We start from the raw sequence: 25,646 nt of genomic DNA on the forward strand, positions 1-25,646 counted from the left end.
TCTCCATGGGCATTGAAAAAGAGCTGTGGTGACACACAGCTCCTTCCTCGTATCTCCTTGATGTTTAACCCCTGGCACAAAACAGAGCGTTCAGCAATTCCTGGCAAAGTCTTAGGAGGTAAGGAGATTAGATTCATGGGAGAGGATCAGACAGATAGGAAACAGAATGGCCTTACTTTCACATAAAATTCTGTCCCTGTGGACAAGACTTCCAAAATTACTGACAGATTTCATTATCCTAAAATGTCCTTTTGTCTTCCTTTCTTGAGAAATGTCTCTTCATTTAAAAGCTGTTTCTGTTGACCACCTTACTCCACAAATGAAAAAGAAGGGGGAGAAAAAAATGAAAACAGCTGTCTTATTTAAAGAGCCACCTCTATTGGAAAAGCACTGTGGTAATTTCTCACTTGATAGGGCCATTGGTTGCCTCAAAGAAAAAGTAATGCTGTCTTACTGCAACTTTACCAAGAGACAGAAATTCAGTACATGTTAATCTAAGTTTCTTAAAGGAAAAGGAGAGTAAATAACCCACGTAATGGATATGGAAAAAACATGCCAGTGGCTTCTCACTTTCACAGCATACCTCACAAGAGTTTAATTTTCTAGACATTTCAGACACTTCCAAAAAAGGACAAGTTATTGAAAACAGAAGACACAGAAACACAACGTAGGGCCCGGCAGTGCAGTGGTTAGGGCCTAGCCTGTGAAGCCAAAGGTTGGTCACTTGCACTCTCCGAACAGGACACTCAGTTCCAACAAGACTCACGGGCTTGAAAACATGATGTCCAACACGGTCACTTAGGAAAGGGAATTGAATCAGTGGCAATGGATTGTTTCATTTTGGTATTTTGCTGAATATATGGCAAGTTCTAGTGTTTATAGTACATGAGATCATAATATTTACCAACAATTTGCCTTGACAAGAGTGTCAGAGAACTCAACTGCAGGAGTCCATCACCGTGTTTCTGCCGGGCTTTCTCACTAGATACCAGCTTTCTCCTACAAGGATATCTCTGTAAACGGTCTGGCATTTCCCTCTGTCCCCTATTTATGCTCATTCACAAAGTGGTCAGTGCCACCCTTTGGGGAGAAAAACATTAATAAGAAGATAGAATAAAGAACATACAACTCCCAGAAACTTTCCCACCGACCCCTAGCCCTGATTCCAGACAATTACTCACTTGCTCTATGGCAATTGTTTTATAATACTTAAACTGTTAACATGTTAAGGAAACCTAACTGCTTCCTTTCAGTTAACACTTTTTTGACAGACCACAGGCAAACTTGTAGCTTCTAGTTCCATCCTGACACTGACACAACCAGATGCATTCTTCCATCTCTCACCACCTCTGGGGAGAACAGGGTCCAACCTGGGTTCTCCTAATCCTGCTGATTTCTGCAGTTTTACTCGGCAGCTGCTAAAAGGTATTGATCAGCAACAACCTGCATATTTCGCGTCTAGGCATTGATAAATGCTGAGGGAACCATCTCAAGCCAAGAAGACCCCAAATACCTTCAATTTGCACGATACAAATGCTACGTATCTCTGAAAGAAACTTCCTTACTCCAAATGAAATACAGCCGTTTTCATTCTGAACAAAATTACATTTTCTGGGTCACATTCCTTGTCTCACTGGGCCAATTTCACCCAGCCTAATAAGGACTGTAAACACGGTCTCGTCACCCAGCCCGCGTAGTGGCCACCCTCCCTGCGAGAATCCACTGTTCCAGGACTGCACGCCTCACCAATCCACCTCTGCCCGCACACCTCACCGCGGTAAACTCGCTCGCTTTCCCCCCAAACCACAAATGGGTGAGCTCATTCAGAGAAGAAGAAGAAAAAGTTAATGAAATAACCTGCTTTTAAGTCAGAGCTGCCCTACCTACCTTTGATCACAAACTAGAAGCTGAGGGAGCCCTGAAAGCACATTCCCTAGTGAACGCTCCCACATCCAAACCCAAGAATATGATTTACATGCAGACCTGCACCCATCCCACACAAGTCCACACGCCGGCTTGTCTAAGCACTTATGTAAGCTCGTGCCTCTACAGTTCAAACTGCAGACATACACATACACATGCACACACCTGTCACACATCTCGGAGGGACAGGCACTCACGCCCTGGAGACGAAGTCAACACATGGGAGGGGGGGACACACATGCCATTTTAAACCGTCTTTCCTCCCCATTTATTCTTGCCCGGTTTTGTCACAACTACTATTACCTTAGCAACCAAAGAAATGTCTTGCCTTCAGCTTCTTAATTGCTCCTAAAGCCAAGCTTGAGCCCGGCTCATGCTAAAGCTCAGAGCCAAGAGAAGCAGCGCCCGGCAGCCTCCAGCAGACCGAGGGCAAGTCTGGGTCCGGCTCTGAGCCCGCCCGCGCTCCAGCCTCTCGCCTCTTCTCGGCGAGTTTCCGCGGTGGCAAGCGCCGGGGCTCAGCGAGCGGAGATGGGAGCCCCGGGCCGCCTGCAAGGTGCGGCGGGGCGCATGCTGCCAGTGCGCGGGGCGCTCGGGGTGTCTCCGGTGTGCGCCGGGCCGGCTGCGCTCTCCGCGCTCCCGGGTCCCCTAAGGCCTGCTCAGCGGGGCGCGCGGAGGTCGGTGCGCCCCTTCGGCGCTGCGCTCGCCCTCCCCTCTCCACCCCCGGCCGTGGGACGCGGGCACCGCGGACCGAGCTCTCGCAGGCGAGCAGGGCCGAGCGCGAGGAGCGGCCCCAACTCCCCGAGCCGCTCAGCTCCGCGCCCGCGAGCTGCTGCAGCGGCGCCCGCTGTCGGGTGCCGAGCGGAGCTACAGCCCGCGCCCTGCGCACCTGGTCGCTGGCACCTGGGAGGGACCGGCCTCGGGGCGGGGCCGCGGCACCTGAGCGCGTCCTCAGGGCGCTGCCGGGCTCACCTGTTCACAGCGCAGCAGAAGGTGCAAACGGTGACTGGGCTGGGAAGAAAAAAACCTGGCAATCCCTGGCGCCTTCGCAGAGGCCGGGAAGCCGAGAGCCAGGCTCTGCCCAGCGAGGCTCCTCCCGTCGGTTCCCAGGGCTGGCCCGCTCCGGAAACTCCGCTGGCGTCAAGGTTGTCTGAGGGATTCCGGGCCTGCTGCGCTTTGCCCGGAGCTTTTGACTCCCTGGCGCCCTCTCAATTAAATCCAGCCACTGCGTGATCGTGGCAACGTTACTGTCATTCACCTCATCCTGTTTGCTTACCCCACGTGTACACCGCACACTGGATTTGGCGTGCTTTGTGACTGTCCTTGTTTGGGAACACCACAGAGAAACTTCCTAGAGGGAAAAAAAGAGAGAGAGAGAGAAAAAAAAACCCCAAAATACTGAAACAGTGAGAGAGAATAACTGGGCCGTGTGATGTTCTTTAAGGTTGGCTTTTGGAATTATTATGTTTAAAGCTCCAGTCAAGTACAGATGGAAAAATGACTGATGGTTACATGGAGTTTGCGTGTAGCATTCTCAGTTGTATTAGATTGTTAAAAACAAAACAAAGCAACCACAAAATACACTTTGAAATGAAATACACAAATGGCTTGAATGGTAATTAAAGTGGATTGCCAGAACGCTCCTTAGAGGCAAGAATCGGCCAAGCTTCATCTCACATACTTTGAGCATGTTGCTAGGAGAGGCTATTCCTTGGGGAGGGACATGCAAAGAAAGGTGGAAGGTCAGCAAAAGACAGGAAGACCCTCAGCCAGATGGACTGACATAGTGACAGCAGCAATGGGCTCAAGTAGGTCAGAGATGATGATGAGACAGTATAGGCCAGGGTTCAGATCTATTATTCACGGGGTCTCTGTGAGTTATATTTGATTCGATGGCATCTGACAACACCCACCACCACTCAAAAATGGGTCCTTTTCCTGTCATCCTGTGGTGACTGACTGATAAGTTTATTCATCTATTCAATATAGTTAGCACCTGCCTGTGGGTAAAGCCTTCACTGGCTTACCATGAAGTAGGGGTTCAAACCTACAAGCGTCTTTAAGGGGGGACGAAGAAGCAGTTTTCTTCCTTATTTACAGCCTTGCAAAACCTATGGAAGTTCTACTTTGTCCTTCACTGTGAGTTTGAATTCACTTGCTACCAGGAGGTTTGGGGAGGGGATTGTTACTCCCCCTTCCTAATCACCGGAAATACATCAAAGAAGTTATTCAGTTCACTGGGACCTGTGTACACACAGATATGTGTATTTATTTTTACACACGTAGATACATGGATTGCTGTGGTTGTTAGGTGTCATCTAGTCTGTTCCAACTCATAGCAAACCTATGTACAACAGAAAGAAACCCTTTCCCATTCTGTGCTTTCCCCCATGGCTGTAGCTGTGTTGATCCATCTCATTAAGGATCTTCTTCCCCCACCCCCCCACCTTGCTGACCTCTATTGTAGCAGCATGATATTCTTCAGGGACTGGTCCTTTTTGATAACATGCCCAAAGAATTAAAAATAAAGTCTCACCATCCTCGATTTTAGAGTATTCCGACTGCACTTCTTCCAGAGAATTTTTGTTTGTTCTTTTGTTTGAACAAATACTCAACATTTTTTTTACCTGTATCAAAATTCAATTACATCAACTCCTTTTCTGTCTTCCTTATTCATTGTTCTCTTATCACATAAGCTCTGGTGGCATAGCCCTTAAGGAGTTGCTCCACTACTTTTTTTTTTTTTAACTGTCATATATGACTGAAATTTCCATGGCTTGGTACAAGTGCACCTCAGTCCTAAAAGTGGCATCCTTACTGTTTAAATCTTTAAAAAAGTCCTCGGCTGCGGATTTGTCCATTGCAAAACATCAGTTGATTTCTTTGCTGCTTCCACGGTGTTGATTGTGTCTCTATGTAAAATTAAGTCCTTGGCAACTTCAATCTTTTCATCATTTCTTATGATAGTGTTTATTGGGCCAATTGTGAGTATTTTAGTTTATTACTGTAAATAAGACCATGGACTCCTGGGTACTGCGAAAGCCCAAGTTTTAATTTAGGAGAAAATCAGCAGGCTTCTTAGCCACATCCATCATAGCTAATATAATAGAATTTTACTACACGCTCCAGTTACTTTGTTTATCAAAGTTGAAATTTTAAAATATTTTCTTCCCACACTCAGCACGTGACTTAAGTATGGTAGTAAGCTAACTGAAGATGTTTGTAACCCTTAGCAAACAGTCTATTTACTGAGATTGTTTACTACTTTTCCTGTAGAACAGCTAGTAGATTCAAACTACTGACCTTTATCAGTTATCCATTATCAGTGTAACACCATCGCATCAGAGCTCTGTGTGTGTGTGTGTGTGCGCGCGTATGTATATAATGTGTATATACATATATAATGCCTGAAGAGATAGATGATAGACAGACAGATACAAGTATACATATGTTGTTGTTATGTGCCATTGAGTCAACTATGACTTATAGTCGTTCTAGTAATAATAGCTCTCAATCCAGCCCTATCCTGAACCAACCTCATCATCTCTAATATACCTGATCCCATTGTCATGGTCACTGTACCAATCCATCTTTATTCAGATTCTTCCTAACCTGTACTGTCTCTTTACCCTTCCAAGCACGATGTCCTTCTCCAAGGACAGGTCCCTCCTGGCAACATGCCTAAAGTATGTGACACAAAGCTTCAAAATTCTTGCCTCCAAGAAGCAACCTGGTTCTACCTTCTTTTTGTTAGACATGTTCGTTCTCTTGGAAGTCTATGATATGCACAATACCCTTCTCCAGCACCACAACTCAAAAGCATCAATTCTTCTTCTGTCATCCTTAGTTATTGTTCAGCTTTCAGATACATTGTTGTTGTTGTTTTTATATGCCATCGAGTCACTTGAGACTCATAGCAATCCTATGTACAACAGCTCTGAACCTTGCTCTATCTTGTGCTAAACTTACTGTCTCTGACACACTTACCTCCATTACTCCAGTCACTAAATTAATCCATCTCATCAAGAGACTTCCCCTCTTGCACCAACATTTCTCTCTTCCAAGCATGAAGTCCCTCTTGAAGGACTGGTCTCTCCTTGCAATTTGCTCAAAGTATGTCAGACGAAGCCTCAGAATACTTGTCTCCAAGGAACAGTCTGGTTCCACCCTCTCTAGGACAAACTCATTTTTTCTCCTGTCAGTCCATGATATATTCAATACTCTTCTCTAACACCACTGCCCCGAGGCTTCAATTCTCTTTCTATTATCCCTAGTCATTGTACAGCTTTCTGATGCATAGCAAGTAATTGCTCAGATGCATAGTAACCTACATATAGACATACATGTATCCATACATACATACATACATTTAATGGCATAGTTTTGGGATGCTAACCAAAAAAAGGTTGATAGCTAAAGTCACTGCCTTTTAAGAGAAAAATGATGGTGTCTTTCTCTGTCGAGATATGTAGCCTTGGACACCCAATGGAGGGTCTGGAATTGACTCAACGGCAGTGAGCCTCATATGTATTGGAAATGATAGAAAGGAGAAATACTAGAATAATCCCAATGATGTGAATTAAAAACTGAAATGTTGGTGTGCATTAGTAGTTTTACTTTAGGTAGGTAGATACACAAAAATAAGTCTACACGTATGTGTGATATATTTCCTATCTCTATACAAATTCAAGCCTTGAGTTGCAATACTTAAGAATGCTTTGTGCACAATATTAAATGATCTAGGAAGCATTAAAATAAGATGGAAGAGGTATACAGATTCACTGTACCAAACGGAATTGACTGATACTGAACAATTTCATGAAACAATATATGAGCAAGAGCCTGTGGTAATGAAGAAAGAAGTTCAAGTGGCTCTGTAGGAATTGTTAAAAAACAAGGCCCCAGGAATTGGTGGCATACTGATTGGCATATTTAAACAAACAGACACTGTCCTGAATGTGACCACCAACTTGTGCCAAGAAATTTGGAGGACAACTACCTGGCCAACTGACTGGAAGAGATCCATATTTGTTCCCATTCCAAAGAAAGGTGATTTGACAACATGTGGAAATTATCAAACAATATCATTAATATCACATACAAGCAAGTTTCTGCTGAAAATTATCCAAAAATTATTGGAACAGCACATCAACAGAGAACTGCCAGATGTACAGGTTGGGTTTAGAAGATGCCATAGGACTAGGGATATTATAGCTAATGTTACATGGATCCTGGATGAAAGCAGAAAGTACCAGAGAAATGTCTTTATGTGTTTGATAGACTGTGTAAAGGTATTTTACTGTGTGTATCACAACAAACGGTGGCTAACTCTAAGAAAAATGAGAATCCCGGGACATTTGATTATGCTTATGCAAAACTTATATTTGAACCAGGAGGCAGTTGCCAGAACAGAGCAAGGAAATGCTGCATGGGTGAAAATCAGAAAGGATGTATAGCAAGGATGCGTTCTATCTTCTTATCTTTTCAATCTATACACAGAACAGATCATCTGGGAGGCTGGGCTCTATAAGGAAGAATGTGGCATCAGGATTGGAGGAAGATTCATTAAAAACTTGCATTATACAGATGAGATGACACAACTTTGCTTACCAAAACAAAGGAGGATCTGAGACATTTGCTGCAGAAGGTCATGGACTTCAGCCTCCAATATGAATTGAAACTCAATATCAAGAAAACAAAGATATTATTATTATTATTATTAATTTTTTAATTGTTATTTTAATGAAAGTTTACAGGAAACTTGGATTTCCATTCATTTATTGTTGCACATTTTCCTCCCTACCCCCACCCCAGTTCACTTTTCTCAAAAAAATTCATTCATTGTTGCACAATTTCCTCCCTCCCTTCCCCAGCCTACTTTGCTATGCACCTCTTATTCTGGATTGTTGTTATGCAGATAATGTATTATATTTCTTTTAAATAGTTCTGTCCCTCATCTGTTCCAATGCAGTGTTCATTATTTATCCCCTCTTTTCCTAGTTTCTCCCCAATCCCAATGTCAGTCCTGTTTTATAACAGTGGCATTATGTGGTATTTGTCCTTTTGTGACGGAGATCTTTCACTCAACATAATTTCCTCCAGGTCACCCATTTTGCATAATATTTTAAGAGTTCCTTGTTTTTCAGTGCTGCATAGTATTCAATTGTGTGAAGATGCTCAAAGGATTGTAGTCAAGAGTCAGCTTAAGAGGTTCCTATTGGCCATGTTATTGCTGTTGTTGTTATATGCCATCGAATCAGAACTGACTCATAGCTGACCATCCAGTAGGTTTTCAAAGGCAATACATACTGGCAGAGACTGCTTATCTTCCTCCTACAGAGTAGGTAATGAATTAAACCACATGCTTTGGGATAGCAGCAAAGGTCCGGACCTTACCAGAGCTCACTATTGGTCATACAGAGGACAATTTCAGTGTCAAAATGAATTAGAAACTAGGAACCCATGAATCCATGATAATAGAAAGAAGAAAATGGTCTACTAAAGAACACAACTTAAACATGAAGAAATAGAGGAGAATCATCATTGTAATAATTTATTCAGGCCAGAATCACTCATAAATGTCAAAACCATGAGGAGAGAATTCATTTGGTAAGGTATAGCATAAACATTGGGAACAGGGAAGAAGGATCAGTAGCTGGAAAACATGGGCTCGGTGAGAGAAATGAGGCCGGAGATACAATGATAGAGTTCTGCACATTCAAGAATTTATTCATTGCAAATACCTTTTATAAGAAACATAAACGCAGACTATACACATGGATTTCATGTGATGGTATGCATAGGAATCAAATCTATTACATTTGTGGAAAGATTCGCTGGAGAAGCTCAATATCAGCAGTGAAAACCAGGCCAGGAGCCGATTGTGGGACAGACCACCAACTACTCATATGCAAGTTCAAGTTGAAGTTGAGGAAAATTAAGTCAAGTCCACAGGAACTAAGATTTGACCTTAAGTTTGTCCCACTCAAATTTCAAAACCATCTCAGGAACAGGTTTGAGGCCTTGAGCACCAATGAGCATAGACCAAATGAGCTCTGGGAGGATATCAAGAAAATCGTCCATGAAGAATGCAAAAGATCATTGCAAAGGCTAAAAAAGAAGAAAAGACCAAGATGGATGTCAGATGAGACTCTTGAGTATTGCATTAGAGCGCTGAGAAGACAGAGCTAAAGGAAAAATTCAAGAAATCAAAGAGCTGAATAGAAAATTTCAAAAGGCAGCTCCGGACAACAAAGGAAGATACTATAATGAAATGTGCAGAGAGCTGGAGTTAGAAAATCAAAAGGGCTGGACTCGCTTGGCATTTCTTAAACTGAAGGAGTTGAAAACAAATCCAAGCCACGGGTGGCAATACTTAAAGATAGTTTGGGTAGAATGTTGAATGATCCAGGATGTATAAAAAGAAGATGGAAGTAGTACACAAAGCCACTATATCAGAAGCAATTGGCTGACACAGAGGAATTTCATGAAATAACATATAGCAAGACCCTATGGTGATGAAGGAGGACGTTCAAGTTGCTATGAAGGAATTGGCAAAAAACAAGGCTCCAGGAGTTGACTGCATGCCAATTGATTTATTTCAACAAACGGACACTGTCCTAGATGTGCTCATTAAGTTGTGCCAAGAAATCTGGAGGACAGCCAGCTGGCCAACTGACTGGAAGAGATAGGTGTTTTTTCCCATTCCAAAGAAAGGTGACCCAACAGAGTGTGGAAATTCTCGAACAATATCATTGATATCATATGCAAGCAAGATTCTGCTGAAAATTATACACAAGCGTTTGGAACAATATGTCAACAGAGAACTGGCAGATGTGCAGGCTAGATTTAGAAGAGGTTGCAACCGGAGGCCTACACGCCGCCGTTCCTGCTGCCGCCATGTCTCTAGTGATCTCAGAGAAGTTCCAGCACATTTTGCGAGTACTCAACACTAACATTGATGGGCGGTGGAAAATAGCCTTTGCCATCACTGCCATTAAGGGTGTAGGGCGAAGATATGCTCATGTGGTGTTGAGGAAAGCAGACGCTGACCTCACCAAGAGGGCAGGAGAGCTTACTGAAGAGGAGGTGGAGTGTGTGATCACCATTATGCAGAATCCACACCAGTACAAGATTCCAGACTGGTTCTTGAACAGACAAAAAGATGTGAAGGATGGGAAATACAGTCAGGTTTTGGCCAATGGTCTGGACAACAAGCTCCATGAAGACCTGGAACGACTGAAGAAGATCCGTGCCCACAGAGGGCTATGCCACTTTTGGGGCCTTCGAGTTCGAGGCCAGTACACCAAGACCACTGGCCGTCCGGGCCGTACTGTGGGTGTGTCCAAGAAGAAGTAAGTCTGTAGCCTTCACCTGTTAATAAATAGTTCATACATCTTCAAAAAAAAAAAAGAGGTTGCAGTACTAGGGATATTACAGCTAACGTTAGATGGATCTTGGCAGAAAACAGAGAATACCAGAAGAATGTCTATCTTTGCTTCATTGACTATGCAAAGGCTTTTGACTGTGTGGATCACAACAAGCTATGGCTGACTCTGAGAAGAATGGGAATCCCAGAACATTTGATTGTGCTAATGCAAAACCTATACTTGGACCAAGAGACAGTCATCAGAACAGAGCAGGGAGACACTGGATGGTTCAAAATCAAGAAAGGATGTATTTGTTTGTCTCCATACCTTTTCTATCTGTATGCAGAACAGATCATCCGAGACGCTGGACTGTACAAGGAGGAATGTGGCATCAGGATTGGTGGAAGAATCGTCAACAACCTGTGTTATGCAGATCACACAACCCTGCTCGCTGAAACTGAAGAGGACCTGAAGCACTTGCTGCAGAAGGTCTAGGACTGCAGTCTTCAATATGGATTGAAGCTCAATATCAAGAAAACAAAGATTCTAACCACTGGGCCAATTGGCAGTGTGGATAGTGAAGAGATTGAGATAGTTAACAGTTTTCGTTTACTTGGCTCCACAGTCAACACTTTTGGTAACAGCAGCCAGGAAATCAGGAGATGAATTGCATTGGGAAAGCCAGCTATGAGGGACTTCTCAAGAGTACTGAAGAGCAACGACATCAGGCTGGAGACTAAGGTGTGCCTTATCCAGGCTATAGTCTTTGCAATGACTTGCAATGTATCAGAGAGTTAGACAGTGAATAGGGATGATAGAAAGAGAATTGATATATTTGAGTTGTAGTGCTGGAGAAGAGTGTTGAATATGTATACCATGGACAACATTGAGACGAATGGAGGAAAAGAGGTTGAAACGTTCAACAACTTCATCTTACTTGGATCCACAGTTAATACCCTTTGTACAAGCAGTCAGGAAATGAGGAGGTATATTGCAGTGGGAAAGTATGCAGTTAGGGACCTCTCCAAATATTGAGGACTAATGATGTCAGTTTGAGGACTAAGATGTTTCTGATTCAGGTCATGATCTTTCCAATCACTTGCTGTGCATCTGAGAGCTGGACAATGAATAAAGATGACAGAAGAAGAATCAATGTCTTTGAGGGTGTCGCATTGGAGAAGAACACTGAACATCCAATAGGTGGCTAAAAGAACAAACACAAATTTTTTTGAGAGGGTGCAGCTGGAGTGCTCACTGGAAACAAGAATGATGAGGCTTCACCTCACATACTTTGGGCATGTTGCTAGGAGGGGCTATTCCTTGGAGGGGGAGCACTTTATGCTTGGAAGGGTGGAAGACTGGGGAAGGAGACATCCCCTCCACCAGGTGGATTGAGATGATGACTGCCGCAAAGGGCTCTTGTGTGTCAAGATGTGTGAAGTTGGTACAGGATAGGACAGGGTTCAGGTCTGTTATTTATAGGGTCACTATGAGTCATACTTGACAGCACCTAACAACAACAACAACAACAATTAACTTTAGAGTCGTAGTACTTGGGAAATAACCATCTAAATTAACTGGTAAAAATTAATATAAATAAAAGCAAGTAATGGGGCAATTCATCTTTGTGTTGCCTCCTGAGAAGATGCACTGAGGAAAGTGCAGCATCACTACTTGTGCACAAATAGAAGCCATGAGGAAACATGAAACAAACTCAAACTGAGGGAGCTCAAAATAACTGACCTGCCATCTTGAAAAATAGCAAGCCCACAAAAGTAAAAACTATTCCAGACTGAAAGAGAAAAATAATGCTTCCATGGATATAAAGGTTCATTTCAATGTCATTCCCCATTGAAAGATAGTAAAGAGCCTAACAACTAAATGCAACAGGTGGTCTTGAATTAGATCCAACACAACATTAATGACCTCCTAACACTAATGGCCTAATCGGTGAAATATCAAGGGAGCCTATAGAGTGTTGTTGTTTGTTGTTATGTGCCGTCGAGTCGGTTGTGATTCATAGTGACCCTATGTACAACAGCCCTAAACCCTGCTCTATCCTGTGCCAATCTCATTGCCTCTGACACACCCATCCTGATTACCCCAGTCACTGAATCAATCCACCTCATAGAGGGTCTTCCCCTCCTGCGCTGTCCCTCCACCCTACCCAGCATGATGTCCCTCTCCAAAGACCTGTCTCTCCTTACAACATGTCCAAAGTATATCAGACGAAGCCCCAGAATCCTTGCCTCCAAGGAGCAGCCTGGTTTAACCCTCTCTAGGTTGAATCTGTTTGTTTTCTTGGCACTCCATGGTACATTCAATACTCTTCTCCAGCACCATAGCTCAAAGGCGTCAATTCTCCTTCTATCCTCCCTAGTCATAACAAGTGATGCATAACAAGTGATTGCAAAAACCATGGCCTGTATCAGGCGCACCTTATGCTATTTTCCTGAAGTTGAGATTGTACAGTGGTTATACAAGAGTGACTTTGAGTTTAAGGAGGACACATTGAGATAGCAAACGGCAATAGGCAGCACACCAACAATTTCTTGTCCGACTCTTAACAAATTTAATTACTAGATAAATGGTTCATAGACAAATGGTGTGAACCTTTCCACAACTTGCAAATTTAAAATTATTTTGACATAGAAGGATTTAAAAGATCAATTAAGGTATAATTATTCTCCTTGTGAACAAAGAAGCATCTTAACTTTAAAGTATTTATTACTTAAATACTTAAATGTTGTGGTTGTTAGATGTAATCCAGTCAAGTATGACTCAAAAATGATCCTATAAACAACAGACCTGAATCTTGTCCTACCCTGTGTAGATGTCAACATCTCTGATACAATTGAGCTTATTGATGCTGTTACCAGCTCAATCTGCCTCACTGGGGAAATTCCTCTCTTTTTCTATTCCTTTCCAAGCATGACATCCCTTTCCAAGGAATAGTCTCTCCTTGCAAGATGTTTGAAAGATGAAAGATTAACCTCCACCATTCCAGCTTACAAGGAGAACTCTGGTTACATTTCCAAGACATATCTGTTTGTTCTTTTGGCAGACCAGGGGATATTCAGTACTTTTTCTAGCACCAAAATTCAAAAGCATCAATTCTTCTTCTATTATCCTTATTCATTGTTCAGCTCTCAGAGCATACATAGCAGATAATTGAAATACCATTACCTAAATCAGGTGCACCATAGTCTTCAAACCAACATCATTACTCTTCAATATTTTGGAGAGGTTCCTGACAGTGGGCTTTTCTAAAGCAATACATCTCCTAATCTTTGACTGCTGGCATCAATGGCATTGACTGTAAATCCAAGTAAGGTCAAATCATTGACTGTTTCAGTTCTTTCTCCATCTACCATGATGTTGCTTATTGATCCAGTGGTTAAGGACCTTTGTTGTTGTTGTTGTTTTAATTTTGAGATCTAATCCATATTGAAGGCTGTGGTCTTTGATACTCTGTAGAAAGCATTTCAGATTCTCCCCACTTTCAGCAAGCAAAGTACCAAAACGGATTCGTTCTATTCCCCTGTGACTCTTTTGTAGTTCAGCTCACTATTCTATTCATTCACTCAGCCAGAGCATGATGCATACAGAGATCTTTCTGAAAGCTCACCTAAAATAGGAAATGAATTACATTTATAGGTAAAAATCTAGAACCTTTTGATTACTTCATTATCAAGTGAGTAGTTGCAGGAAATTATGTAATAGAATTGATTATAGTGTAGCTCTCAAGCTGAGTGGTAAATTGGACAGAAGAGAGGAAATGAACCGGCAATTTCATTTCAGTCACTGCATTGGCAGGTACACGTAGGAAAATATTGCTAGTGTCAATGGATTTGGACCATGTATTCATGACAATCTCTTTGGGTGAGGGTAGTAAGTTTCGATAAAGTTGAAGGTTGGACAGTGAATAGGGATGACAGAAAAAGAATTGATGCCTTTGAATTGTGATGGTGGCGAAGAATGCTGAATATCATGGACAACTAAAAGGACAAAGTCTATGTCTTGGAACAGGGTTCTTCTTCAAGGCAAGAAGAGTGAAATTTCACTTAGTTTTGGCATGTTGTTAGGAGGGTCTAGTCCTTGGAAAAGAACATCATCCTTGGAAAGGCCAACAGAGAATGAGAACACTCTCAATGATACAGACTGACACAGTGGCTGCTGCAATGGGCACAAGTATGTCAGAGATGATGCTGGCACAGGGTAGGACAACCCTCAGATCTGTCATTCACAGGGTCACTATAAATCGTAGTCAACTCAACGACACCTATCAACAACAATAATGAGTTTGGGTATCATGTGACCTACTTGTTAAGATTATTAATTCGTGACACTTGACCACTGGCACTGCCTTTTCTCAAACCTTTACATTTTCTTTCCCTTAATATTTAGTGTCAGGTTTTCCTTTTTCTGAGACCTAACGTCTGTGCTTCTTCCACTTCAGCATTAAAAGATATCTATCTGGATCAGATTTGCCTCCTGGTAAATCCAGAAAGAAAATTAATTTTGTAGCTAGATTCTTTCAAAAGGATCGTTCTCAAAGGGAGACTTGACTGTTAAAACATCAGTATTACCTGCAGTACCTATTAAAACTTTATAATCAGGATTCTCAAGCTCCACCTACAGCCTCCTTAATTGAAATGTCTAATAATAGGACCCAGGAATCTAATTTTTAACAAGAAATTGAGACCAGTCTGTGGGATGTTTCTATCATAGAATGCCCAGGATTTCTGTTACCACTAATTACATTATTTTCTTCCCAGGAAGGATCTGTGGCAGGCAAGCCCATAACAGTGTAAAGCAGATTTTCCCTCTGTATAGAACAATGACATTTCAACACTTGGTCTTCAGATTTGAAAAGTCTGTTGTCTGGAAATCAATGTGTTTCTACCTTCATCCTGGAATGTTTAAGATGCAGAAGTAATGTTGTTGTTGTTATGTGCCATTGAGTCACTTGCGACTCATAGCAACCCTATGTACAACAGCCTTAAACTGTGCTCTATCCTGTGTCAATCTCATTGTCTCTAATACACCCATCCTCATTATCCCAGTCACTGAACCAATCCACCTCATAGAGGGCCTTCCCCTCCTGCGCTGTCCCTCCACCCTACCAAACACGATGTCCCTCTCCAAGGACCGGTCCCTCCTCACAACATGTCCAAATTATGTTAGACAGAGCCTCAGAATCTTTTCCTCCAGGGAGCCTCCCGGTTTAACCCTTTCCAGGATGAATCTGTTTGTTTTCCTAAGAGTCCATGGTACCTCTCAATACTCTTCTCCAGCACCACAGCTCAAAGGCATCAATTCTCCTTCTATCCTCCTTAGTCACTGTCCAACTCTCTGATGCATAACAAGTGATAGCAAAGACCATGGCCTGTATCAGACGCACCTTAGTCTCCAAAGAGACACCATTGCTCTTCAGTAATTTAGAGAGGTCCCTAACAGCAGACTTTCCCATCACAATACATTTTTAATTTCCTGGCTACTGATGCCGAGAGCGTTGATTGTGGAGCCAAGTAAACTAAAGCTGTGTACAATCTCAATCTCTTCACCATCCATCCTGATGCTCCCAAGTGGTCCAGTGGTAAGAATCTTTGTCTTCTTGACATTGAGCCTCAATCCATATTGAAGGCTGCAGTCCTTGACCCTCTGCAGCAAGGGCTTCAGGTCCTCCTCAGTTTCAGCAAGCAGGGTTGTGTCATCTGCATAACGCAGATTGTTGGTAGATCTTCCACCAATCCTGACCCCACATTTCTCCTCATAGAGCCCAGCCTGCCGGATAATCTGTTCCGCATACAGGTTGAAAAGGTATGGGGACAGAACAAATCCCTGGTGTATGCCCTTCCCAGTTTGGAACCATGCAATGTTTCCTTGCTCTGTTCTGATGACTGCCTCTTGGTTCAAGTATAGATTTCCCATTAGCATGATCAAGTGTTCTGGGATTCCCATTCTTCTCAGCACCAGCCGCACTGCGCAGGAGAGGAGACCCTCTATGAGATGGATTGATTCAGTCACTGGGGCAATGGGGATAGATGTGTTTGACACAATAAGATTGGCAAGGGATAGAGCAGGGTTTAGGGCTGTTGTGTACAGAATCGCTGTGTGTCACCAGTGACTCAATTGCACATAACAACAACAACAACAATAGTGCTTAATAATTGAGAATAATAATCAAGATGTAAGAATATATAATACACATGGGAGAAAATTTGCATCCTTATTTTCTAGTTAAACAAACAAATAACTATATCAGCTCTCAAAAATCCTTAGGATGCTGTCCATCTTGAGTGTTCAGCCAAGTTTAACATCAGATCAATATACGCTTTACAAATGCTTCCTAGACACAGTTTCAGGTGCCACCCCCCTGGACTTTGTCATCTGATTGTCACAGAATAGACAGCCACTTGTGTGATGCCACTTGAAGGGCTGGCCAAACCTCTCTTACCAAAAATACACTTTTCTCACCATCATCCCTGCCTAATCATCCTACAAGGTGCTGGGATTCCCATAGTCTATCAAAATCAGCTGTAAGCTCATCTGACTATTGTAAATTGGCAAGGGAAATACTTCAAAAGAAGTGTTCATCACTGAAGAAAAATTTATCAGTTACAGTTCTAGCTAAACAGGTCAGGCAAAACCACAGAAAATCCAAAACACTAAGTACACTGTGATTGAATGCACATTGAATGTTAAACACTGTAGAGCTTTCTTCTTAAGAACTATGTTGTTGTTTACCATTGAGTTGGAATTGATCCATAGCTGATCCTCCAGAGGGTTTTCAGAGGCAGTTAATCACATGGGAGGAGATTGCCCATCATTCTTCCATGGAGCAGCTGATAGATTTGAACTGTGTGCCTTCAGGATTGCAGTGCAGTTTTCTTCCACTAGGCTACCAGAGCTCCCATAGTTTAATATAAAGCCTTCTATGCATATTAAGAAACAGAATACAACTCATAATTTCCAGAGTCCTTTGTTTGCCAATTCTTCATTGATTGTCTCAAGAGCATAGAAATGAAATTTGTGCTATTTGCCCAGGCAGACTGCCCTTTCATTTTCTGTCCCTCTGGTATTGCTTTTTCTAGAATTTAATTCAAATACAATTGCACAGTATGCAATCTCTGTTGAATCAGACTTCTGTTACTTGGAATGATGCTTTGTAAATTCATCCATGCTGTCACATGATTCAGTCTTATTGCTCTGTCTGGACATATATTATCATTTGTTTATCCATAACTGTCATCTTTTTTATATGCAATATATCTAGGAGATTGTGACCCACTTGAACTGTACTGATGCATTGTGGTTGTTGCTGTTGTGAGGTGCCATCAAGTCAAGTATGACTATGAGTTCCTAGGGACTCATAGAGACCCTGGGAACAGCAGATCTGAACCCTGCTCTATCCTGTCCTATCCTCATCGTCTTTATACACTGGAATCCAATGCTACAGTCACAATGCAGCTGCATTTTTTGAGGGTCTTCATCTTTTTCTCTGACCTTCCACCTTATAATATATATATTAAATATATAAACATATAAAGTGTATATATATACCCTGCACCATTCTCATTGAAAGCCCTAGTGAGGTTGAGGTTTAGTGTTGGGCTACTAACTGAAAGGACCACTGAAAGTGGCATGTATACACTAGCCATTTCACAGGAGAAAGATGTGACAGTCTGCTCCTATTAAGGTTTGTTGTTCTGTAACATTGAGACCGAGGTGACCCAAAGCTGAACTTCCAGCAGGTTTTCAGAGGCAGAAAGTGCATGGGAGGAGACACTCATCCTTCTCCCAAGAAGCACCTGGTGAATTTGAATTCTGTATCTTCAGGATGGCTGCACAGCTCATTACCACACACCACTGACCAAAGTAAAGGTCAGTGATAAAGAAGAGTCTCCACAAAGTGGATCAATACAGTGGCTTTAAAAATGGGTTCAATGCACACTCATGTTTATTGCAGCTTTGTTCACAATAGCAAGGAGTTGGAAACGACCTAAGTGCCCATCAACAAATGAATGGAAAGAGAAGCTGTGGTATAGTCACACAATGGAATACTATGCTGCATTGAAAAACAAGGAACTCATGCAATATTATTCAAAATGGGTGACTCTGAAGAACATTATGCTGAGTGAAATATCCCAGTCACAAAAGGACAAATATTGCATGGTGCCACTGTGGTAAAACAGGACTAACCTTGGGGTTGGGGAGAGACTGAGTAAGACGGGTTCAATAATGTATACTGCACTGAAACAGAGGAGGGAGAAAACTGTTTAAAAGAGATATGTGATTAGGTATTTCTGTCATGACAGGAGTCTAAAGCAATGGCTACATGGTGGAGTGGACCTGGGGGAGGGTTTGTAAAACAATAAAAGAATTTTTCTTTTACTTTTTCCAAGAGGGTAGTGTTCTGGGGGAGGAGGCTTGGGAGGAGAGAAATGTGCAACAATGAATGAATGGAAATCCAAAGCCTCTGTAAATTTTTACTGAAATTAATAATAAATTTAAGTTTTAAAAAATCATGGGTTCAAACAGCAACGTACAAAACCAGGGAGAGTTCTGTTCTGTTGTATGTTGTATTGCTATGGATTGGGATTGGATTGATAGCCTCTAATAGCAACAACATAACAGACACTCTTTTTGTCCAACAAATTCATTCTTTGCTTTACCCTTGTCACTTTCACTCCTGTCTTCTTCTCAGCTAGAATTTCTCTCCTGCAGACATCCATGACTCATTGGAGAAAACTGTATTCCACGTCTACTAGTGTAGAGCTTTGGTTTTTTTTTTTCTTTTATTTTCTTTTTTTTTCTATAATTATATTTTATTAATTTTCATAAACATTTACAGAGATTTTGGGCTTCCACTCATTCATTGTTGCACTATTCTCTCTACCCTCCTCCCAGTTTGTTCTTGTCCAAATGCCACAGTGCTTGTCAAAGCCAGTTCTGATTAATCTTCTTTGTCAGTGTGTCCTTTGCCATTCCCTATCACTCCTCCCTGAGAGAGACTTCACCCTGAGTCATAAGGAAAAGGGGATGGCGTATTCTCTTAGCTACTTCCTGCTGAAAAGGGACGCTGTGGGTTTCAGGGTGAAGATCTTCTCTCACTACTCTAAAGGGCCCCTTTGGCAGTAGAAAACACATAGACTATTATGGAGATTGATTTTGGAATTTAGATGCACTCTTATTGATTGTGCTTGGCTGTACATGTTCATATCCTTGAAGATGTATCATGGGGGTGTTGCAACCTAGAAGACACAAATTTGACTAACAAGTTATAAGTACATGAGTCCAAAAATTATGGAAAAGTAAAAGAAAAGATTCTTTCATTGTTTTACAAACCCTCCCCCAGGTCCCCTCCACCATGTAGCCCTCACTCTAGTCTCCTGTGATGACAGAAATACCCAGTTATATCTCTTTTTTAAACGGTTCTCTCCCTCCTCTGTTTCAGTGCAGTATACATTATTGAACCCATCTTACTCAGTCTCTCCCCAACCCCAAGGACAGTCCCATTCTACAACAGTGGCATCATGTAATATTTGTCCTTTTGTGACTGGGATATTTCACTCAGCATAATGTTCTCCAGAGTCAACCATTTTGAATAATATTGCATGAGTTCCTTGTTTTAAGTGTGACAAGTTCATTTCCATACCCCTTTTATAGAGTTACGACCAATAAAACTTGACGGAAAAGCTATTTGAGACTTCTGGAAAAGGCCTTCTTTACTCTTAGTCCCTGTCGGAAATCTGACTGAGGGGACTAGGGACCCATGCACATTGGAGCACATAGCAATTAAGCTCCAGGAAGATTTACAATGGGCTTTTTGAAATGAAATGTGTGAGAATCACAGAGTTTAGATCCATTTTGTTGGCTTTCCATCACATTGACATCTGCAATAAACAAACATAAATAGTGGAGAACATTCTACAGCATTCTAAGCATATTCCTCAAGAACTGTTATGGATGTGATAAACAAAGACTGAGAAACTGACACCAATTTCAGGAGACTAAGGAGACATGATGTCTAAATACAAAGGAATGTTCTAGGTTTGATCTGCAACAGAACAGGAGTCAAAAGCTGGTGAGATGAAAACAGTCTAGTAGTTTAGTTATTAAGTATTCCACCCCAGGTAGTTCCTGAGTTTTGACAAATGTGCCATGGTCATGTAAGATATTGACATTAGAAGGAACAGAGAAAAGAGTATGAGGACAATCTGTATTTTCCTTTAAACTTTTCTTTAAATATCAAATGAATCCAAGTATTAAAAAAAATTAAGGAAGATAGACTATTTTGAAAATTGTTGACTTCTTTTTGCCACTAGGCCACCAGAGTTCCCAAAAAAAATTGTTGACTTCTATAGTTTATTGTTTTAAAACTAATTTATTTACAAAATTTGAATACATTGATGTTGAGAACAGATTCTTATTTCCCTCACTCCTCCACCCATCAAATCGCACAACCCCATGATCAATCCTCCCTCCCCCTGCACATCCTCATACCTCGGCTTCCACCCTATCCCACCCTTCTTGAATCCTCATAACATTCTACAATAATGGTTTTATACACTATTTGTCCTTGTGGAACAGAGTTAGTTCACTCGGTAATACCTGTCATGGTGCTTAGGATGGTTCAGAGAGTATGTGAATTAATTTAGTAAATATGAGTTGTTCTTATTTATAACAGGCACTTTTAGAGGTCCTAGGAATACAATAATAAGGTGCTATCTTCATAGATCTTATAGTCTAGTGAAAAAAGCAAGCATAAAAAAGAATCCATAACAATAAATATAAAGGAAAAAAAGTCAGGTATACTACTTTAGTGAAGATGAGCATGGATGATCTTTTCTGATATGGGGATATTGGGAAAGCAATTTGAAGGAAGTGAGCATGCATAAACCAATGGAAAAAGCTTACAAGATTGCAGCAACCATTTGTGCAAAGGTCTTAAGGTAAGAATGAGCTTGGTTTGTACAAAGAACATTAGAATGCACACAGTGAAAAGAGTAGTAAGTAGCTAAGATTCAGTGAAGTAGCTGAGTTTCTTGTCACCTAAAACTTTGGTAACGGCTTTGGATTTTATTCTACATGGGATAGTCAGTAAGGAGTTGCACTACCAACTTAAAGGTGGGCAGTTCAAATCCACCAACTCCTCTGTGGAAGAATGATAGAAAACCTCCCATGAAATTCACAGCCTCTGAAAACCCCATAGGAGTGTCGCCTATGAGTAGCTTCCAAGTCAAAAGCAATGAGTTGATGTTCTAGTGAGACTATGGCTAAGATAGCTGTTAACCAGAAAGTTCCTAGTTCAAGCTCACCAGCTTCTCCATCTGTGGTAGAAAAATGACACAATTGGCTTCAGTGAAGATTCACACTTCTGGAAACCTGGGGTGGGGGGGCGTTCTCATCTCTCCTACAACGTTACTATGAGTTAGAATCAATTTGATGGCCTAGGGATTTGGAGCTTACCCCCCCCCCCATTGTTGAGGTTTGTTTTTTTCAAATGCTTAGATGACAGAAAGCTATTGGAGAAATTTGAGCAAGAGAACACCATGATCATAATAATGATCTAAAATAATTATTCTAGTTGCAGTGATGAGACTATATACTATTGGGATAGATAAAGATTAATAAGAGTATTGTAGCAATCCAGTGTAGGGAAAGGCAATAGTATTTTGTCTTGAGTTAGTGACAGGTGAAAATGAAAATGTTCAGGTCAAAGTTTATGCCTATGTTCCAATTTAGGTATTAAAATTTGCTGATGAGCTGCGTGAGGATTATGAGAGAAAGAGAGAAGTTCCATTTAAGAAGTGGAAACATACAGCGCCCTTCATCAAAGCAAGGAGCAATGAGATGAAACCGACCTGCTGGAGAAAAGGCATAGAGCTCACGCTCTCCCTGCCATAGACAGCACTGACTTATAGTGACCCTCCATCAGGCTTATAAAGTTGTAAATCACAATGAGAGAAGACTGCCCATCTTTCTTCTGAAGATCTGCTGGAGGATTTGAAACATCAGAGATAAAGTGGTCTTTGGGTGAAGAGTATAACTCACCGTGAACTGTGCCCTGTAGCTCCCAGGATGAAGAATGGTGTTTAAAATTGGCTGCTTAGGGCATTTTCTATGTGAATAAACTGCTTGTTCTTTACATGAAGTTTAACTACCACATATATATCTTGTTTACATACAAGTTAAAATGCAATACTAGATTGTACGCTGGTAAGTTGTGTATTCATGTCAGCACTGTGCTTTAGAGGCGAGATCAGGGCAAGGGATAGGAAAAAAGGGATCTTTTAAGGCAGAGAATTTAGAGCATTTCTTGTGATAGTAACAGTGCCTATAAAGAGCTAAAGAGGATTAAAATGCTTTGGCTAATCCTTCTGGCACAGAGCATGTGTTAAATTGCACACATGCAGACATCCTGGGAACAGCCCATCCCATTCCTCTCGCCCTCTTCTGTGGCATCCAGCTGAGGCCTTGAGAAGCACTGTAAACTGCATTTCAGCAAGATATCACATGGCTGTTAGATCTCATAAATATGAATATAAAACTCAAATTCACTGCTGTTCCGTAGGTTCTGGCTCTTAATTACCCTCCATCCGGTTCCCGAGTCTGCAAATCACATGGGAGGAAAGTTGTCATCTTACTCCCATGGAGCCACTGGTGTATTCAAACCACAGGAGACTCACAGCCTTTGGATCAGCACACAGTTCGCTGTGGACTATACCACCAGAACTCCCTATAAGTACATTAGTGGCCAGTTAACATCTAAATCCCCTAACCAGAAATTTAAATAAAAATCTTTTTGATCACTTGCTTTGCATCTGTGATCATCCCAGTAAGAATAGTAAAACTCAACAGAGCAGCAAACAACAAATGCTAGCGAGATTGTGAGGAACTGTGACCCTTATTCATTGTTGGTGGGATTGTAAAATGGGGCAACTACTATGGAAGGCAGTATGGTGCTTTGTCAAAAAGTTGCAAATAGAAATAACATTTGACCCAGCAATTGCATGACTGGAATATACCCTAAAGAAACCAGAACTGCCACTCAAGCAGATATATGCACACTCATGTTTATTGCAGCTTTGTTCACAATAGCAAAGAGTTGGAAACAACCCAAATGTCCATCAACAAGCAAAGGGATAGAGAAGCTGTGGTATCTTCACACAATGGAACACTATGCTGTATTGAAAAACAAGGAACTCATGAAATATTATACAAAATGGGTGACCCTGGAGGACATTATGCTGAATAAAATATCTTAGTCACAAAAGGAGAAATACTGCATAGTTCCACTGTTGTAAAATGGGACTGACATCAGGTTAGGGGAAAATTAAGAAAAGAGGGGATAAATAATGTATACTGCATTGAAACAGATGAGGGAGAGAACTGTTTAAAAGGGATATATAATTAGGTATTGTTTTCATGACAAGATTCCAGAAAAAGAAATGAATAGTAAAGTGGACTATGGACTTGGGCGAAGGCTGGGGTTGGGGGGGGGGGTGTGAGGAACGGGGAGGGATTATATAACAAGAATTTTTTTTCTTTTCAAAGAGAAAAATTAACTAGGGGGGAGGGGTGGACAGGGAGGAAAATGTGCAACAATGAATGAATGGAAAAAAGAATTAAATGGGAAGAATATTCTATAAAAATATGTAGCATTTAAAAGTACTAAAAATAATGACAGACAAAAAATTGATGCCCTTGAGCTGTGACGTTGGAGGAGAGTCCTGAATATCCCATAGATTTTCAAAGAACAAACAGGTATCTCTCAGAGAAGGTGAAGCTAGAGTGCTGCTTGGAGGCAAGGATGGCGAAGCTCCACTTCACACAGCTTGGGCATGTTGCTAGGGAGGTTATTCTTTGGAGAAGGACATAATGCTTGGAAAGGTGGAAGGACAGCAAAGAAGTAAAAAACAGACCCTCAACCAGGAAGGTTGATACAGTGACTGTGGTAATGGGTTCAAGTGTGTCAGAGATTGTGAGGTTGACACAGGCTAGGACAGGGTTCAGATCTATTGTTCATAGGATCATTGAGTCATACTTGACTCAATGGCACTAACAACAACGGGTTTTAAATTAGCAATTGAAATTTCAATCACTTGCTATGTGTCTACGCACAAGGCAATGAATAAAGATAACAGAATAATTGATGTCTTTGTGTGGTGATGAAGGAAAAGTGCACTGACCATCCCAAAAGGACAAATAGATGAGTATTAGCCAAACAGCAGCCAGAGTGCTCCTTGGAGGCAAGGATGGTCAAGCTTTATCTCACATACCTTGGGCATGTTGCTAGGATAGATTATTCCTAGGAAAGGGACACTATACTAGGAAACGTGGAGGGCCAGTAAAGGAGCCAGAGACCCTCAGTGAGATGGACTGACACAGTGACAGCATCAAGGGGCTCAAGTGTATGAGAGATGAAAAGGATGGAACAAGATAGGACAGGGTTCAGATCTACTGTTCATAGGGTTGTAATGTGTCCTACTCAACTCAACGACACGTAACAACAACAACAACAACGGGGGAGTGTCCCACATTATTCTTTATTCAGTTAGGGGGAAAAAAGAAATTCTAAGAAAGATTTTTGGTTGTTTTTAATTAACTCAAATTTTCTTGTTCTTCTTTCCTCCATTCTAATTTCTTTTTCAGATGAAGCCTCTATTTCTACCCCATTCTCTTTCAGTAGCCCTTAGTTCTATCACATAAAAGAGATCATGGTGTCCTCACACTCAACTATTCAGTCTGGAATTGTAACCCTCTCCACACCATTGTTTTTACTCTCTCTCTCATTGCTGTCGAGTCCGATATCCGACCCTCCAGTTGGTTTTCAGAGGCTGTATATTGTACAGGAGGAAATGATCAACTTTTCTCCCTTGAAGAAGCTAGTGGATTTGAACTGTCTGCTTTTGGGTTGGCAGCATAACTCCTATTCACTAGCCCATTGGAGCTCTCTGTTGCTCTTACATGTTTCCTCAATTAGAAGCAACATTATAATCCAAAATGAATTCTGGAAAGAACAGCAATGAAAAGATCCTGAGCTTATTAGTCTAGATGGCTGTGCTGTGGGCCACCTTGGGTCTGTTAACCATTAGTATCATACCTCAGTGCCTCTATGTGAATTAACAGGTGTTGTGGATTTGCCTCGTCCTAAAACATTTTCCAGTGTCCTAACTTTTGGATTCATTGGTTTAGTAGACGCTGTTTCTAGAAAGGGGGATGGGGTGGAGAATTGCCTATGTAACATTTCCAGCCTACCCACAAATCTTGAATGCCATTAGAGAAATTATTTTTTGTAATTATTAATTTCAGTAAAAATTTACAGAGACTTTGGATTTCCATTCTTTC

General features: G+C 41.5%; 1 pseudogene; it reads left to right on the forward strand.

Annotated features, from left to right (window-relative positions):
- Positions 1-9,819: 9,819 nt before the first annotated feature.
- On the forward strand, positions 9,820-10,278 carry LOC102844848 (annotated as a pseudogene).
- Positions 10,279-25,646: the final 15,368 nt, after the last annotated feature.

This window comes from Elephantulus edwardii, unplaced genomic scaffold, assembly GCF_000299155.1.
Source record: "Elephantulus edwardii isolate Elephantulus edwardi_28Jun2011 unplaced genomic scaffold, EleEdw1.0 scaffold00037, whole genome shotgun sequence".
Taxonomy (NCBI): Eukaryota; Metazoa; Chordata; class Mammalia; order Macroscelidea; family Macroscelididae; genus Elephantulus; species Elephantulus edwardii.